We start from the raw sequence: 6,004 nt of genomic DNA, 5'->3' as shown, positions 1-6,004 counted from the left end.
TATTTTGCCCAGAAAAGGTCACAGCATCATGAACATAAATCTGAAACAGAAAGCATTTAAAATGTTATTCAATTATTACTAAAATTCTATATCAGTGTTTTAATGCATTGAATGTATTACTTCAAAACCTAAATTGTTCTCAGCACAGAGATAGAAGACTATGGCCTTTTTCTCTCAGATGAGAACAATCTGGGAACTCAGCAAAAGAAATTTTGTTCTGCTTAGAAGATTACATGTTACATGACAAAGTTACATAAAATATAACTCCCAATTTATCCTGTTCAGGTATGTGCCCAAAATATAAAATATAAATGTGTTGTTGAAAAGATATTTTGATTTATATTGAAACTGTCTTAATGGTAAATAGTGTTTAGTTCTGGAACTGTGGTTTATATCCATATTTTTGTCATAATAATTATTTTAATTTTAAATTTTAAGACTTACCTATGTTTAAGAACATAGACTCTGGATTATATATGGTAGTCTGGTGTATTTTTCCTAAACAGTCTTTCGATTTTTTTTTATTTTCTTGGCACTTCATCACTATCTGTAAAATTAGAAGGCCCAAAAAAACAGTTAAAAAATACTTTCAAGTTTTTGTTTTCCCAGATGTACTGGATGCACTGGATGTAGGGTTTGGTTTCACAGATAGATAGGAAAAAGGATTAATTCCTCCCCCCAACTTTTCCTCTGTCTGATTCCTGTGAGGCACTGAGCACTGTCTCCCATTAGGCGACAGATTACAATCACCACTGACAGAGGCATCTGGATTGTTTAGAATCCTGTCTTTAATACAGTGCTCAAGGATCAGGAGCAAGCTGCTGACTGTGAGAGACTGTCCAAATATATAAACTGAAGCTTCACAGGAAAGAGAACAAAAATCCAGCATGTCATGCAGGGTCCATGGTCCACTCTCCAGTCAGTCATCTTTCATAGGCTCCAGCTCAGTCTGATCAAGAATCATCAGTGCTGGACAAAAAGAAGCCCAAATTTCTTGCAGGCAGCTATAGGTGTTACTCATACTACTGAGACATTTCAGTAGCTGTGGACTTGTATCTTTAGGTCAGCAGCTGGCTCAGGATGCTATGAAACCTGTGTGGAGCCTAGTACTGAAGCGTAAGCTGGATAAGCAATCTAACCCCCACTCATTTGGCAAACATAGTATAATATATATATAAAATAGAATAATAAAAGCAGCATAGTATAATATAAACAGCAGCAGGAGATGTCACATGCATTCTTCACATTCTTGCGGCAGTTCATAGAAAAACTGTGGTCTTGATTTTTTATCCACTTCTGTTTGTTGCCTATTAGGCTTTTGAGTTTTTCTAGGTGTTTGAGGCTCACTGATTCCAAGACATTCTCTCGTATTTCAAATATTTAGTACCATAACCATTCAATTTAATGCATATGTATGGGGACAACAGAATTGCCAGCTGCCAGTAAGCACTTGCTGAGGTCTCCTGAAACTGGAGACAATGCCACACTAAATCCATGATCACCTAAAGATCTTACAGGGCTTTGCAGGCATGAGAGAATTCTAGGGCAACTAGAGATAAAGGAAAACAAGACTAATTCCAGTGAGAAAAGCTGCAGCTCTGATCCCTTCCTGCTTTCCTCTGTGCTTCTCACTTTTCATAATCCCATATCACTGGGATTATGATTTATGCTTTCCTGTTACCTTTTATATATCACATGGAACAGCACTAAATCCCTTCCCTGACCTTCTCACCTAGGTAACCATAGATCCAGTCAAGCTCATCTCCATCCTTTACTCGTGCAGTTGCCCTCTTTCTATCTTTCTGTCTTTACTGCATTCCTCCTGATTCCTTTCAGCACACCCAAATGATTTGTGCTTAGGTTATGTTCTCACCTGCCATTCTGCTCATACCCAACACTAGTTTGCTGCTATAGGACTAACCTCTGTACTTGCAAGGCCCTACACAACTTGGTTCCCTCAACCCAAATACATTCTTAGTGTTTTTACTATCCTCCTTCCTGTCTTACACTGCCTTGAAAGCCTTCTACTATCAATTAGCTTCTGGTTTATCCTATTATAGTACCATTTCTTCTTCACACTGCAAATGCTGTTCTCAGTTTTTACAGGAAGTGACTTTTTGAGAGTGTCTGCGCACAGCCTTATAGTTTAGTTCAGTGTTGGGGGGTGTTTGTTTGGGGGGTGTGGTTGGGTGTGGTTTTGTTGGGTTGGGGTGTTGTGTTGTTTGGGGTTTTTTGGTTTGTTTTTTTTTTTTGGTTTTTTTTTTGGGTTGTTTTTTGGGGTGTTTTTTTTGTTGTGGTGGTTGGGTTGTTTTTTGGGGTGGTTTGTGGTTGGGGGTGGGGGGGTTTGTTTTTTGGTGTTGGTTTTGGGGGTGTGTTGGTTGTTGTTGTTTGGTGTTTTTGGTGGGGTTGTTTGTGGGTTTTGTTTTTTTGTTTTTTGTTGGTTGTGGGTTTGGTGTGTGTGTGTTTTGTTTGTTGTCTAGCTCCTTCTTGGGGGGAAGGCAAGGGGAAATAGATTCCCAATTAATGTTGCAAAATAACTGTATAGAGAATCCACTGTAATCACAAACTATAGTGAAAGCACATACATGAGAACAGTCACAGTTTGGGGGAAAAGGGATGCTTTTCTTAGAGTAATACTCAGAAAGATTCCTGGCTTCTGTTATTATGCAATGACCTTTAAAGACTGTGATTCCTGGTTTCTCTGAAGTTACTGGGTTTTGCTATGGACATATTGGGATCACAAATGTTTTATAATTTCTAATTTCAAATTATCCTCACATTTGACTTCCCAGCCTGTCTTCTGGTTGACTTCAGTAACCATGGCAAAATAAGGAAATGAAAGATTTCTAATGGACCGGTCTTGTTTAACATCTTCGTTGCTAACATGGACAGTGGGATTGAGTGCGCCCTCAGCAAGTTTGCCAATGACACCAAGCTGTGTGGTTCGGTTGATACGCTGGAGGGAAGGAATGCCATCCAGAGGGACCTTGACGCACTTGTGAGGTGGGCTGATGCCAACCTCATGAAGTTTAACCATGCCAAGTGCAAGGTCCTACACCTGGGTCGGAGCAATCCCAGGCACAGCTACAGGCTGGGCAGAGAAGAGATTCAGAGCAGCCCTGTGGAGAAGGACTTGGGGGTGCTGGTTGATGAGAAAATGAACATGAGCCAGCTTCAGTGTGCGCTTGCAGCTCAGAAAGCCAACCGTATCCTGGGCTGCATCAAAAGGAGCGTGACCAGCAGGTCAAAGGAGGTGATCCTGCCCCTTTATTCTGCTCTTGTGAGACCTCACTTGGAGTATTGTGTGCAGTTCTGGTGTCCTCAACATAAAATGACATGGATCTGTTGGAACAAGTGCAGAGGAGGGCCATGAGAATGATCAGGGGACCGGAGCACCTCCCATATGAAGATCGGCTGAGAAAGTTGGGGCTGTTCAGCCTGGAGAAGAGAAGGCTGCATGGAAACCTCATAGCAGCCTTCCAGTATCTGAAGGGGGGGCCTATAGGGATGCTGGGGAGGGACTCTTCATTAGGGACTGTAGTGATAGGACAAGGGGTAATGGGTTAAAACTTAAACAGGGGAAGTTTAGATTGGATATAAGGAGGAAATTCTTTCCTGTTAGGGTGGTGAGGCACTGGAATAGGTTGCCCAGGGAGGTTGTGAATGCTTCATCCCTGGCAGTGTTCAAGGCTAGGTTGGACAAGGCCTTGGGTGATATGGTTTAGAGCGAGGTGTCCCTGCCCATGGCAGGGGGGTTGGAACCTGATGATCTTAAGGTCCTTTCCAACCCTAACTATTCCATGATTCTATGATTCTATGACCTGAAATGCTTAAGTTGGAAAGGGATTGAAAGCATTGTAATTGGATACATCATTCTTAGAACCTGAAATTTAAGTTGTATGTTGTTATATGTCTACATTTAAGAAAAAAAAAAAAAGAAAAAATGCTCTGGTTATTTCAGGCATTCATTAAGCTTTTCAAACCTTGGTGGTGGTTTGGAATGTCTCCTTTCAATTTGAGCACAATGATCCTTGTGCAGTCCTTACACTAATACTGGTTGTGTGTCTAGCTAAATACCAGAATTTAGCTTAGAGGCAATGATTTTGATAATTCTGGTTTATTTATTACTTTCTCTGTACAATCTGAGAAAGCAAAAGTGAAGGCATGTTCTCAGCCAAGATACAGTTGCATTCAGCTTGACACTAATGCAACTGCATTCAACTGTACACCTAGTACAGTACCCCTCTTATACAATTCAGGAATCTGTGGAAAGGGCATGAAAACTAATTCTACCTCAGTTTCTTGACTAAATGCTGAATACCAGACCTTACAGAAGAAGCTATGAGTAAACCAATTACAATATTGCTATATGGTGTGGGTGATTTCAAAATGATGATATTTGCTACAAGTCAGATAATAGCAGATATAAGGCCAAACATTTCATTTCACTTCTAATCAGGAAAAATCTTTCATCTTAGGATTTTTCAAAGAACCTGATGCTAAAAAAAGTTTTTCCAGACTTACAAAAATGCTTTTGTTAATATTTAAAAATTTCATCTCTACTTTATTTTTTCCACTAATATTACTACATCCAAAAATTCTGACGTTTTAAAATTTCAGTAATTTTCTGTCAAAGTGTTGACAATATTCTTCCTTTTATTGAGATGGAATTTTCCAGTAGAAGATTGTTCCATTAGGGGAGAAAAAATGAGCTGTGTTTGAAATTCCTAAAGGACTCTCTGGAAACCATAATACCAGTACTGGATGGATTCAACTTCCCCTGCTGAAACAAAGGATGAGAAGGGAATGCAAGGGGAAACACGAGCTTCTATGCCATCTTCCTACTTTTCATTGCTGGAGAAAATACTGCTACTTGCATCAGCCTTTCCCTTCAGTAGCATGGGAGCAGGAATAAAGGCATATGCATATGGGGGCCAAGGGCATAAGCAGTGAGTCCAGAGCCTACTGGTACTAATGAAGGTCTCTGGGGTGGACAGTCTTGGGGAAGCTTCTCTGCTGCCCCCATGAATGTCTGGGCTAAGCAACAGCTTTCTGTACTCATGCCTTAAGCCAGCCCTACCTCAATGACCCAGCTGCTCATCTGAGATTGCCTTTAGTCAGCTCCATCTTATCTCATTGCCAAAGTTCTGTTTCTTTAGACTGACAGTATGGTGACAAGCCATATATAGGGCCTTTCCTAGGACAAGCAGAAAGTGAACCTATGCTGTAGCTGTCAGAAAGTCTATAAGGAGGAGATCTTTACAGTTAGAAACCTTTTGTAGTGTAGACAAAAGCCAAGAACATGGAGAGGCAGGTATGAATATAAAAAAATACTTGTGAGCACATTCTTCATGACATTTTCATAGAGGAAAAATTCTGATTCTCGGTATGGCATCAACTCTGTTAACTTTTTGGATTATTAACACACAATATGATCCATTCCTGGCAGTGTTCGAGCCCAGGATGGGTGCAGTGTTGGGTGACATAGGCTAGCGTGAGGTGCCCATGGCAGGGGGGTTGGAACTAGATAATCTTAAGGTCCTTTCCAACCCTAAATATTCTATGATTCTATCTGTTTAAAAGTCTCATTCGGAAAACTTTGATGCAAAAGCTATTTTTTTCCCCCATATGTGTTACCATTTCAGAATTATCAAGACTGACACACTATGCCAGTTGTTTTGTAACAGTGTCTTGGCTAGGTTTACAGATGTCCTCTCCCATCTTTCTAATTTAACTCATGACATCTTATCAGTACCTCTGCCAGTGGCGATGAGAATAAATCTGAAGTGGAAACTCTGACACAGGTGCTTTCCTCATTAATTACTGTAACTTAAGCATTTACATTGAAGTTACCTGATTTTATATTTCAATTCCTGTTTTGCCCCACTGTCTATCCTTTCTGTTAATATAATATTTATCCTTCAGAGTATGATGTAAAAATATGTATCCTCTAATAGCATGTTATCGAGAGGTTTTAACTGAAAGAAAATAAGCTCCAACAAGC

This window comes from Neopsephotus bourkii, unplaced genomic scaffold (genome assembly GCF_033783945.1).
Source record: "Neopsephotus bourkii isolate Nb327-2 ecotype Australia unplaced genomic scaffold, CSIRO-AGI_Nbou_v1 NB_998, whole genome shotgun sequence".
Taxonomy (NCBI): domain Eukaryota; kingdom Metazoa; phylum Chordata; class Aves; order Psittaciformes; family Psittacidae; genus Neopsephotus; species Neopsephotus bourkii.
The sequence above is the reverse complement of the archived record's forward strand: the minus strand, read 5'-3'. Positions refer to the sequence as shown.